Consider the following 12,709-nt stretch of genomic DNA (forward strand, 5'->3'; position numbering starts at 1 on the left):
ATACACACATGTTTTTATAGACAAAATGATAGATATGTAGTTTCAGCAGGAACACTGGCACAAACACTCTCAATGTTATTTATGTATTTCTTCTATTCTTCCTTATCCCTCTGATTTTACCGAGAGACACCTACCGTCTTTTTTTTCAGAATGCTAAGTAGTAAGTATCAGCTCCTAAACCGATAAGAGAACAACATTGGAAATCTTAGTCGACGTTAAGATCTGCTGGTGTCTCTGATTATTTTTTATTGCTATGAAAATGTACTAACGTCCAGTTGTCCTCTGAACCTATGATTCACGCGGGGTCCTTGCTATATGGAAAATATGATGATATTTCTGTGGTTGTTACAGTTGCCATGTCTATGAAACTTTTAAACACCCGTAATGTCTGCAGCTGACTGTAGGCCTTCATCCGAAGTCTTGGCTGTGTTTCCATTTAATCGCATTCCTTTGCTTCTGCAACTCTTGCATGTAATGCAGCTATATATAATATATATATATATATATATATATATATATATATATATATGAAGAGTTTGTTCGCAAAAACCGATAAGTCCATATTTGCCAAATGGAGATATTTACGATTAAAGGTCAAGAAAAACAAAGAGAATAATAAGAAAATTTTGCTTCTTTTGACCATAACTTCAAAAATGTACCTTTATATGTAGTGACCAATATATCATTTAAAAGGTATTATTTTGTGCTTTATGACAGAGACCGTACTTTTATTAAGTCTTCTATTAAGTCTTCTTTCAACAAAATCATAGATTTAATCGCATTCCTTTGCTTCTGCAACTCTTGCATCTAATGCAGCTATATTAAGTCTTCTTGCAACAAAATCATAGATAGAGTGATGCACCAAATCAAGAGCCAAAGTAACGTTAGCCTTGAGAATATTCAAGAACGTCACAACAATTTTGTAAATGTGGTTTTAAATAGCCTTATCATTCTGAACACACCTCGAGTACGGCCATTGTCATTATGAACTCTGTTGCATTTACCTTGTAAAAGCAAAATAGATCAAATTAAGCATGAGCATCGGTCGCTTATAATCCGAAATTTTCAACACAGAATAACTCAGAGAAACCCTTTATGTCATCATTTGACTTCTTTCGCTTTATAGTGTTATCCTTCCATTCCTTCATCTCCCTAGTATGTATTCTCATCTTTCTCATTTCATTCCTCCCGTCTTTATTTCCACCTACACTGCATACTCCTCCTACTTCCGTCAGCTGTCAAGAGTTTGTTTCGCACAAAAAGGTGCTATATAAAAATGTGTTTTATATACTCTGTAATTATAAAGAGAAAGGGTAGGGTGTTTCTCTCTCTCTCTCTCTCTCTCTCTCTCTCTCTCTCTATATATATATATATATATATATATATATGTATATATATACACATGTATATATATAATTTCATTTCATTTTATTTAATTTCCGACAAAAGTATACAATACAAATGTGACCCTGCATCACAAAACCAACAAAAAGTTGCCAGACATGGATTTTTAGTTAAGCGCAGATTCTGAAATAGCAGACTCTAAGCTTTAAAATGATGTATAGCTCGATTGAAATGGACTCCCCTAACCTATCTAAATATTGGAAAGAAAACACAAACTCGGGAAAAGTGTGAACTGAGAAAAGAGGCTCTGAAGTACAAGGTCTATTCAAACGCTTAATCTTTTCCAAGCCGTGCTAGCTGTGCGATGAAAGGGACAAAACACAGGATGTTTACAATGACATATACATATATATATCATTGTAATATACATATATGTGTATGTCAAATATATACGATATGATTATACAATAACGGGTATAAATATAAATATAATATATTTTGTTCTACACCTATACTCTCGGAGTTTATGGGCATTTACTATAATAAGAAGAAACAATAAGGGAGAAAATGAGGGAGAGATTTTCCCACTATATCTCCCCCTATAAATATCTCGTACAGAAAATACGAGATTTATTGTTTTCGCTCTTTTTGAACACAAGGATCAACGACCTCGCCTCTAGGCAGTCTAAAAATGTGATACTTGGAATTCTAACTTGTACATTTCTAGGATTTCACTGGCTCCCCCCCCCCCCCCCCCAGTAGAAGTGTCCGAATAAAGTCGTCTGGGCCACGATCACAAGTAGTGACTCATCAGTTCCTTAAAATGAGTCTCTATAAATCATGTTCTTCATTTGGTAACAGACTCCGTCGACAGCCTGGTGTATTTCTATCGATGGGGGCACTCGACCAATTACGTTCTCTGTCCTCTTTCTCTTTTGATTTCTCAAGAACAAACGGTATGCCTCTTTAATTGATGCCTCGAAAAACAGCGATGATGTATCATGTATTCCTCCAAGGGTATGCAATAAACATTTAATCTAGGTTCCTATTCGACGAGAAGTTAGAGGTCTCTATTCACTTGGGAAACAATTAAAATCCGACAGCGCAATGCCAAAAAGAACAGAGTTTAACTCCTGACGTCAAACGACATGTACTAGTAACTGTAGGCCTACCTCATAGGTGCCCACGAATATGCACACATGATTGTGTTCCGACACCCACACAGACAGACATACAGACAGACATACAGACAGACGGACACAAGTGAGGGCTCAAAATACATTGTACACAGAAAAACAGGCAGGAAAAAACACAACACTGTCATATGATTTTTAGGTACTAGTACACTTTTTTTTTTCTTCTTCTTTGTTCGCTAGTAAAGCGACCACGCGCTGGTTTGACGGAGTAAAGTCATTCATCGTGCTGCGCTGTTCCTCGTACACTCCACGAAGAAGTATGTGTATCAAGGGACACACACACACACACACACACACACACACACACACACACACACACACATTTTAGTACTACACTAGTAGACATATACACGCACATTCCGTCTGTCACAGTTACGGCATTCCTTTCCCGAGCTCCTGCGTAACGTCGTTAAACGTGCAGTGCTTTCTAATCTTCATTAGATCGCCCCTGCATCACACTATTCCAGCAGCTTGTGTGTTGACTGTGCGTCTATCTATCCGATTGTATCATGTGCACGTCTTGGGAAGAAGACCTGAAGATGCAGTTTGCGATTAATATGATTCCATGTCAGGTCTACCCCGACCGATCCATTCGTCTTAATTCCGTTTGCCCAGCGTTCCTCGTCTGTTCCTATGGCCGTTGATTGCTAATGGTTTTAGCACTTGAGAAAATGTTATTCCAAGCAGTCACGGCTAATCACCGAGGTAACTCTCGGCTAGCGTGATTACACGGTCGTTGCCCCAAGCACAAGTGTGAAAGACACACAAGCACACACTCAAAGTAACCATCACAAAACTTATCCACACACACGCACAAGCAATACATACACACGAAAATTGTCACACACTTCGCAAATACACATACACCTACGGTGGCGTGGTTGAAGTGTCTGATGATACGTGTGCAAAGCTGAGACCGAATCCAGCACCATGTCCCTTTTGGAAAAGATGTCTACTGGTAGGTTGGTATCTCGTATAAATTGCCTGGTAGAGCCAACTGTATAATTCGTAGAAGAGTTCTCACACTTTGACACTATGGGTAAAGAAGAAACAAAGTAGATATTACAACTGTCTTTATTGTTTAAGAAATCAAATCTATCACACTTCGCTGTGCTCCTGCCTTTTAACTTTTCAATGCTCAAAAGACAGTTTTAGAAAGATAGTAGAAAATTGTCCTGTCCCCTCCAAATAATTTTCCAGTTCCATTTGCTGTCTCTATTATTGCTTTCTGTTTTTTTTTTTCCTTTTCCCAATTCTTTCATTCTCTTATGCATCTTGAGTCTTTTATATCGTTCTTTCCCATCCCCCTGCCCCCCCTTTTTTTGCGGCCTAAAGCTAATCTTCCTGTTGCTAAGTTTTGATTTTGTCCATGCGTTTATTCATTTTTAATGCAGCTTTTCTACATTCTTCTACAGCTTGGCAAGACTTTGCACTCATCTCTCTTCCTCTCTCTCTCTCTCTCTCTTTCTCTCCCTTCTCTCAGTATACCCTCGTCTTACTCCATTCATCATCGTCTGTAGTCTGGCTTTCAGACCAACTGCTTACACTCATTTGCTTTGTTAAATATTAACACCCACTAACGACTATGTTATCATATAGAGTTTGATGTTATGAAATTAACAATTCTTGTATTGACTTGGTTTTTTTTTTTACTCTCCTTTTTTGCATACTATGTATCATTTTGTTTTCATGTGATATTGCATTTGGAGAAAGTAAATGCAGAAATAAAACGAAACCAAACGAAAGAGGTAGCTGGTTGAGCCGTTTTGCGGAAAAGGACTAAAGTGGGTAAGGATCTGGAAACCAGACTACATCGTCTGCGAAGGGGGCAGACAGGACGTCCTCCACACGACACCGAGACTGAGGCACTCGGTCTGCGATGAACTCCTGGATTCAAGATGGCGGACACTTGGGTCTGAAGTGCGCCCTCGGGGGCCACCTTTACCTCACTTCAAAATATTGACTCTCCTTTAAAGCTGTAGTGGTGGTGGGTGCACTTCTGCTATAAGTGGATGATCGGCAGTCTACCAAGATTTTTTTCTTCTCCTTTTTTTCTTTTAAAATGACTGAGTAATGGTAGGAGACGGATGGACGCCGTGTATATGCAACCAAAAAGGAAGGAAGATGAAAAATGAAAAGGGAAACAGCACAAAAAAAGGAAAAGAAAAAAGCAAGAAAACTAGAACGGGTGCAGCGAAAATTTTCTCTCCGTCTCCGCCGGCAAAGATGAGTAATATTGTGTAGTCTATGGCTTTCACAAGTTTCGCAAGTTTGCTTTCATTTCCAATAGTTTTAATTTTTCCCCTAACTCCCTCTCTTCTTCCTTTTCTTCTCTCTCCATCTACTCCCCCCCCCCCCCCACCCCATGGCAGAGAGTCGGACATCGTGTCACCGACCTTCAAAGTCATTCACACTTGCTTCTTTCCCCGGGTCACACTTGTCTTGCGCAATATTTCTATCATCAGTAAGTCAAGAGAGTGGACAAGTAACATGCTTTCTTAATTCCCCCCCCCCCCCACAAAAAAAAAAATCAGCTCCCATCCCCTCTGCTCTGAAAAAGAACCAAAAAAATGTAGTCTGCTCTTATATTGAGTGGCTTTATCTATATTTGATTCTCCAACAGAAAATTGAAAGAAATAGATATCTAATGGAAATGGTTCGGGGTTTTTTTTAGACAAAACAGTATACAAGAGAATATAGTAGTTCTGTCCAGGGAAGTGAGACTCCCCTGTTCTGTCTAATAGACTGCATATACATAGATAGATAGATAGATAGATAGATGGATAGATAGATAGATAGATAGATAGATAGATAGATAGATAGATAGATAGATCATAGATAGATAAAAGTAGAGGGACATACTGGAAAATGCATAATGGGGTAAAAAACTTATAACTATGAATTTAAGTAGAATAGATCTTATAAAAGCTAATTTTAATAACTAATCAATCCATCCTATTTTTTTTTATAGAAGTCCACCCGCTCTACACTCTCCTTGTACGTCATTGTATGTAGACTAGTTTTCTAACGTTAGCATTTCAGCAACGGCATTCTGATTATTCCTTTTATTTCAAACATTATCACTTTTAAGCGTTTGTGGTTGGAAGCTTAATATATTCCCGTAATATCCAGTAACGCTGTAGAGTTTTGTAAATAAAGAATTTCAACAACACCAACAAAAAACAAAACAGAAACAAACAAACAAACAAACAAATAAATCTAAGTTTTTTATAGTGGTTAAACATCACTTGCAACGTCACATGCCTAGCAATCACCATGTTTTTTTTGGGGGGGTTTTATTTTCCGTTCACTTCAGGAGAAATGTATCAAATCACACACAACATGACACTGTGTATCTATACATGGTTTTTGCGAGTTCATAAAGGCAATGGCCACTTACAGTGTGAGAACAAAATGGTGAACTTGTTACTTTGGAATATTGAGGCAGTATAGCAGTTACCTTCTTGATTTTATAAAATTGATACCTCTGAATTTCAATGTACGTCGTGGCCTTACATTGGAAAGGTTAGCTGGAAATGGATAAGTTCATTAGAGCTGTTCGAAATCAGATAGGATAAGCACACACACACTCACACGCACGCACACACACACACACACACACACACTAACAAACACAAACGCGAAGAATGGAGCTACAATCTTCCACAATGTGTACATCCACGGTAATGATTAGATTAAATAGCATAGCAATATAGAGGTTTTTGAAACATTTGCAACAGAAGTAAATTATGCAAGAACATACATGATATACTATCATCTATATAAGTACAGCTTAGTATATGTCTTTAAACTATACGACTAAAATGAATGTTTTCAATTCATTAGATTTTTTTCTTTTAAATTCTATACCTTGTAAAATACTAGCAATGAATCTCGACAGGATTAAATATTCTACTGGGAATTGATTGGTATGACTATCAATCGACCTTTTTTGATTGCTTATTTCCTCATTTGCGGTCATATGCCATCAGCTGAGGGAAGGAAGACCGTCAAAACAAAACAAAAAGGAAACTGGAAGACAAATAGAGGAAAATAATTCTAAGAATACACATGTTTGTCATGTCTGTCAGTTGGTTACTTTCATTCTGTCAATATTCCAAGAAAGTTACATGCACAATAAAGTACACTAGTATTGGCTTATATATAGGAACGGTGATTTGCTCAGATGCGTTCATGTCAGCCAAAAGAAAAAACAAACAGACAAACTTCCAAAGAGAGAACTGGAAGATAATTAACAGAAAATAATTCCAAGAACGCACTGGAGTGTCAGCTATGCCTTTTGTTCTTCTGTCAACCTTTCCAGAAAGTTAAAGGTACAATCATAGTGATACATTCGTGATGAAACATATCTCCGCACAAGTTGTCAATCAAGCCATGAATATCAGAATGTCACTAATTATCGGGACATTTAAACACTAAAATGTCAGGACAACAGGTACTAAATATCTAAACGATTGTTTGCTCATCTGTGTTACTTTGCATCGCGTTGTGTTTCACGGAGTGCCAAGTATTATTTACCATGAAGCATCTATATCCAGACTAATATTATTTAACTTTTACAAGGATATGTTTTGTTTGTTTGTTTGTTTGTTTGTTTGTTCATTTTCCATCTGAGAAGATGACCGGAAAGCCCATATTCAGCTACACTAAGCTGGTCTTCCATGGGGTCCAGTTGGATGTGAGGCGGGACCACTTAACCGGGTTAAACACCCTGGATATGTATATCCATATAGCAGCTGCTGAAGATTTCTTGCTCTGACCCCCCCCCCCCCCATACAATCTCAATGCAAATCGAAGTAAATTCCCCTTTTGAACTTGACTCAGGTGAAGATATCTATACCTTAAGGTAATCGACCTCGAGAAGGAAATGCGTCCGAAAACCAGAAGTCCTGAAGTAATGTGAACTTTATAATGGGGAAAATTTAACATCAACATTGAAAGATCAAGCTAACAAATAATGATGCATATACATTTTTCTTGGTCTTTTGTTTTTCACAACTAAGGACAACTGTGAGGCGACTGTCGTCACAAGTTTAAGGTAATACATTAACCGAGATTGTTTAATGTTTGTTTGTTTGTTTGTATGTTCGTCAGTTTGTGCTTTCGTTCACTTTCAAGCCTTTTATAGTCTTTCGGGGTTTGTGGCCTTGATGTTAATGATGTCAAATTAAACACATCACATTAATCCTAGTAAATGTTACGCAAAATTAGTAAGCAACGTATGCCTTTCTGGCTGTAAGGGGCCAGTCTTCTCTTGTGCCACTTAAAAATCATGTTTGTTCTGTTACATGACATCATTTCACATTCGCTTGTTATATGAGCTCTCACGTGGAGACATTCATTGTGCGGAGACATTAAAGGTCCCTCTATGCACGGAGACATGTAAATAGCATAATGCTGTACATGTAATAATGATAATAATAGTAATGTTTGAGATGTTTGTGATTTCGTCTGGGGCCATTTTTTTTTTCTTTTAATAGGGTGCCGTGTATTTTCTTCATAAACAACAACAACAACAACAACAACAAAAACAAGAACAAGTTAAAAATATACTTCCACGCTATTAGGTGGCTATGTTGATATTGGTTTAATGAACAGAGTAAAAATGGACAAGCAAAATTACAGATGCTTCATCAAAATTGGACCTAGATATGACGTGGTTTTGGGAGCAAGTATGCACAGCAGAGGAGCAAATCTCATAAGTCTCCCTTTGACCTTTTAAAAAATAAATCTTAGGGGTATCATTTTTTTATTTCTCTACTAAAACACCATTTTCCATTGGGTCTTTTATTTTCCTTATAGTATGTGTGCATTATATATATATATATGAAGAGCTTGCTTCCAAAGGGCGCTAAATCCATCATTTTTCAATGGATTTAGCGCTTTTTGGAAACAAGCTCTTCATATATATATATACATATATATATATATATATATATATATAGAGAGAGAGAGAGAGAGAGAGAGACAGAGAGAGAGAGAAAGAAAGAGAGAGAGAGACATTCCGTGGGTTGGCGACATCATTGTCTTTCTTGTTTTGTATGTGTGGTTGCGTAATATCTATATGTACAGTGCGTATCAAAAAAAGGTAATCCAACTTTGGAGGGCTACTATGTCATAATTGTCAGCTATGGAGAGCGCAATGTTAGTTGTGAGGAAACATCAGGCCAGCTTGCACGACTGCAAGTTCATGTTTAGGGTTTCTTCTAACCTTTTATGGTTGATAAACTTCAACATGGCCACGTTGTCGAATACTTGGTCCTTTCCATTAAGGCTAAACCATTATCCATTATCCATGGTTTGTCGCGCTGCGAGCTTATGTGTTGAATATGAACAGAAAAACTGAAATGAACTATGTGGGTTCGCTTCTGTGGGAGTAACGAAGTTATCGGACAGGTGGCCATGTTAAAGGTTATGAACATAAAATGTTAAGATAAACCATAAACACAAAGCCTGAACACAAACCTGCATTCGTACAGGCTGGCCTATTTGGCCACTTTCATTGACAGATCTCATCCATGCAGTGAGACATGGATTGTTCCTTCACAATAACACGCAAACTTGGAAAAAGTGCAATCAATTTGTCATTGTTGTCTTTAAAGTTCATGTGGTCAGTCATACATGACATTTGTAAACATTACTGTTATTAGATATCAATGGAAAGAAGAAGAGTTCCACTTTCTTTACAACCAAAATTGCGCTCTCCATAGCTGACAATGGTAGCCCTCAGTTGGATTACCTTTTTTTTTGATACGCAATGTATAATGTAATTGACCGCAAAATGATACTGCTAAACAGTTGCTTCGAAAGCAAACAAACAAGAACAGGAATTCAACACACACACACACACATACACACACACACACACACACACACACACACACACACAAATGATAATAACTTTCACGAAGATTTTTTTCTTCCTAAATTCAATCCGATTAAACACTCTTTATGTTTTTGCCTCGCTTCGTTTTGTTTGTATTTGCTCGAAAATTCCAGATATTTTGCAATTGGTATTTCTAGCCGTAACTATTTTTAGAGTACAATCTAGATATTCTCCGAAAATATTCCAACAATAAAAGGTCTAGCATGAACCTCGCGTGACAGATGTGTTGTAGATTTCGCGCGAACTCTGTCTGCGCAATAACTTCCTTTGTAGATGTTTATCAAGTCATCTACCCTTTGGCCTGTGTAGATATTTTCCTTTTTTTATTCATGTTCCATATTCCACATTTCATACAAATTTCGTATTCCATTTTATTTTAGAAAAAAAAAATTAACACAACAGTCAATTTGAAACAAAATTGCACAAATGTATAAGGACATATAACAAATGTATAAGTGACGTGTAATATGAGGAACCCACTAAAAAGCAAAGCTTGTAGGATGTAGGTTCCAAAAATATAATATAGGCTTTTAGTATAGGTTTTCCCGGCCAATTTTGCACTTTTGTCAGTCCAATTCCTTATTGCTGCATTCAATTTAGCAAAATTTAGCGTAGATGACATGTTCAGTATTTCAATTTTATGATCTCTTCATTCAAATTCATTTTGGAGCATTCAAATCAGCTTTAACCTCATTCTAATCAACACTTTGTCAATTTGACTTTCGTGAAACAAACACCATTTCGTTATTCGGTCATTCAATTTAGGATGATATGGTCACGTGATCACGTACATGCTGCGATCGTTCATTCGAATTCGTGTTTGGGCATTCAATTTAACATCTTTTGCAGTCAATTTAGCACATGTTTATGCTTTGGTTCTTTCCTTATTTTATACAACATAGATATTGTTTTGTAAGCATTATTACACTTCATATTTTCGTATTTATTTTGGAAATTTTGGCAACAGCTTTTTTTTTTCGATGTGCCTATTGAGTCTCCCAGTCCGAAGATAGCGCATGTGACCACAACTTATCTGGCCGTTGAGCGCTTTATTCCGAGTGTGTCGGCCAGTTCTAGGAAGTCAAGGTTATGATCATCAAATGTTCCTATAATTCTTTCTCTGTCTTCTTAAAATATACGTCTGTATCTAACTTGTGCTGTCATGACTGTAAGAAGATGAAGTTAATCTGTAGTATTGGTACACGTAGGCCTATATGTATGAAAGAAAAGGGGAGTCACAGAACAACAAACTCGAGTTATATCGGGTCAAAAAGTGATACTTTTACTGCTTAACAGTGTGTGGATGAAACAAAAAGTCACATAGAAATGCACACCTATTAAAAAAAGAAATAACATGACTTTAATTTGAATGAAAATGTTCGGAATTTGACTGCCCATTCGCGAAATTAAATGACTCAAGTACCCTTTTCGGCGAGTGGTGGCGAATTTGGATGACTTTTTACGAATTTGAAAGCCACATGTGCAAATTTCATTGATCGAAAATAATGCTAAATAGAACGCACAAGCTGCAATTTTGAAAGACAGACTGTGCGATAACGAGGGGTTTTTGCTAAATTGAATGAACCTTATATCAAATGGACTGACAAAAGTGCGAAATTGGCGGGGAAAACCCATAATTATGTCATTGTCAAAAATGTCGAAACATGCAAAAATGCAACATGTCGAGAATATCATAAAGTTTACGGAATGTGCAAGGTATTGTATGTTCATGATTAAACTTAAGTAAAGTAACAAATGGATCCCAAAAAATGAAGTCATCAGAGCAAGGCATCATTTTGAGTAAGCAGAAATATTTCAAGTGATCACGGCAAAGTAATTAAACGTAGGATTTTAGAAAATTGGCTTTAAGATTTTGCTTAAATTGGGTATGTCAAGCTCTGAATGTATTTTTGGTAAGTTTCTTTCAACTTCTGCAGGCAATTGTGCGTGTGTGTGTGTGTGTTTGTGTGTGTGCATGTGGGTATCAAGGAGAAAAGAAAATGAAACTTAGATACCCATACCATCCTTCTTTATTTTGACATTATTCTTTTGCTGTTTGATAACATCGTTTGTTAGGAAACGTTCGCATATTCAGTATTATTCCCATCACTGTCGAAAGTAAACTTCGTTATTAACGTTATTAAAGTGACCCTGCAAATTGATGAAAAATGGAAAGAAAGAAAGAATTCTCCGCAAGACAATTATTTTTCTCTGCCCTGGCCCTTATAATTCTCTTATCTGAGTCATTCATTTGTGCTTCTGTATATACGATCGCTTTTAAAATTAGGCTCGGACTGAAATTTAAGTCTTCATGTTCGTCCCAATTAGGCATAAGTTAATGGTATGACTTATCATTAATAAACATAAAATACCTTCAATCTTTGAATATGCTATATTTACACACACACACACACACACACACACATATATATATATATATATATATATATATATATATATATATTTATATATATATAAAGAGACAGAAAGAGGGATATACATATTACATCGATATTATGAATATTCATAAACTATATGAAAGTATCCATATACATATATGGATATGTTTGTGCATGTTCTTGTGTTTCAGGTAGATAAGATATCTTTAACTTTTTTGGTCTTAATGGCTACAAAGGCATTTCCATGGTTTAAAGCAAAAACACACAGAAACATACCCACCCACCCACATATCCACACACTCACTGTTTTCTCTCTATATAGGTCCTACAGTCTTAATGTGGTATTATACCTAGATATCACATTGCGATATATGAGACCCCCATTTGTCTCCGAAATAGGTCAATAGCATTTTCGAAACCAATGGGTGCTTTCCTGATCGGTCACATGATTATTAAATCATCTCAACATGAAGCGTATCACATGACCTTCTCGGTGTCTGGAAAGACTGTCAGATACACCACGAACCGGAAGTACTTACGACGATATGCGATGTGTCATATTCCTGCACGCGCCGTGAGAGCGGATTCAAATTCCCCGCAGTCTGCAGGCTTGTGGTTGGAAACCGGAAGAGTCAGCAGCCTGAGATATGACAAGGAAGTCACACTTAGTTGCATCTGTTATATATGTATGTATATATATATATATATATATATATATATATATATATATATATACATATATACATATATGTATATTTATATATATCTCACATGAAGTATTATGTATCGATCGCAAAACGACTTAGCTCCATTCTTGTTTAAATATTTGCGATTAAAGCTGCTAAAAACAGAAAAATTATCAG

General features: G+C 36.7%; 1 protein-coding gene across 1 annotated transcript in view; it reads left to right on the forward strand.

Annotated features, from left to right (window-relative positions):
• LOC139739979 (uridylate-specific endoribonuclease-like) overlaps positions 1-12,709 on the forward strand; it is a 95,221-nt gene that overhangs the window by 17,028 nt on the left and 65,484 nt on the right. The gene's annotated exons all lie outside the window — the stretch shown is intronic.

This window comes from Diadema antillarum, unplaced genomic scaffold (genome assembly GCF_040938485.1).
Source record: "Diadema antillarum isolate AM-2024a unplaced genomic scaffold, OU_Dant_1.0 seq00000823_RagTag, whole genome shotgun sequence".
Lineage (NCBI taxonomy): Eukaryota > Metazoa > Echinodermata > Echinoidea > Diadematoida > Diadematidae > Diadema > Diadema antillarum.